The 574-nt window shown below is 32.9% G+C and overlaps 1 non-coding gene across 1 annotated transcript; it reads right to left on the bottom strand.

Annotated features, from left to right (window-relative positions):
* Positions 1-117: 117 nt before the first annotated feature.
* LOC122800615 lies at positions 118-245 on the bottom strand. The gene has a single exon (XR_006364618.1). It is a non-coding gene; the product is annotated as a U6atac minor spliceosomal RNA (small nuclear RNA).
* Between the last annotated feature and the right edge of the window lie 329 nt (positions 246-574).

Here is a 574-nt window from a genome sequence, read left to right as displayed (position 1 = left end):
GCATACATGACTTCTTCTGAATGAAACATAATACAATGTATAATTTACATATTTATTTATTGCTATTTGATAACCATGTACTTGGGCTGGTCAGTTGACCTTTTTCAGCCATAACTCAAAGAATGGTGGGTGTATGCCAAAAGTGAGTGTCAACACCTTAGCCATGTATTTGTTGTAAAGGCCACAGATGTCATTTTCCATTCTTATTGAAGGGAGTGCTAAACTTCTTTCCTTTCATGCTGCACAGATGTAAAAACATTTGTAAAAGAAATTTATAAATTTTTGGCATGTATCACAAGATTTTTTTAATGAGGTGCTTTATCAATATTACTCTGATGAGTCCCTGTGTATTTGTAACATAAAAGCATTTAATAAAGCACCTTGCATCTAGTTTTTATAACAATCCTAACATCTCAATGTGGGTAACAACAGCAGAAGCACCACAATTCTGCCCACATATTCTTGGGATTTTACTTTGCTGCTCAATCATTGTTACAAATAGGCAAGTTTATAATGGTGTATTTGCTACGGACAATATCTGACTTCATTTATTTTAGCATTACTTTAATGATAT

This window comes from Protopterus annectens, chromosome 4.part0, assembly GCF_019279795.1.
Source record: "Protopterus annectens isolate FY-2018-M chromosome 4.part0, PAN1.0, whole genome shotgun sequence".
NCBI lineage: Eukaryota > Metazoa > Chordata > Ceratodontiformes > Protopteridae > Protopterus > Protopterus annectens.
The sequence above is the reverse complement of the archived record's forward strand: the minus strand, read 5'-3'. Positions and strand labels throughout refer to the sequence as shown.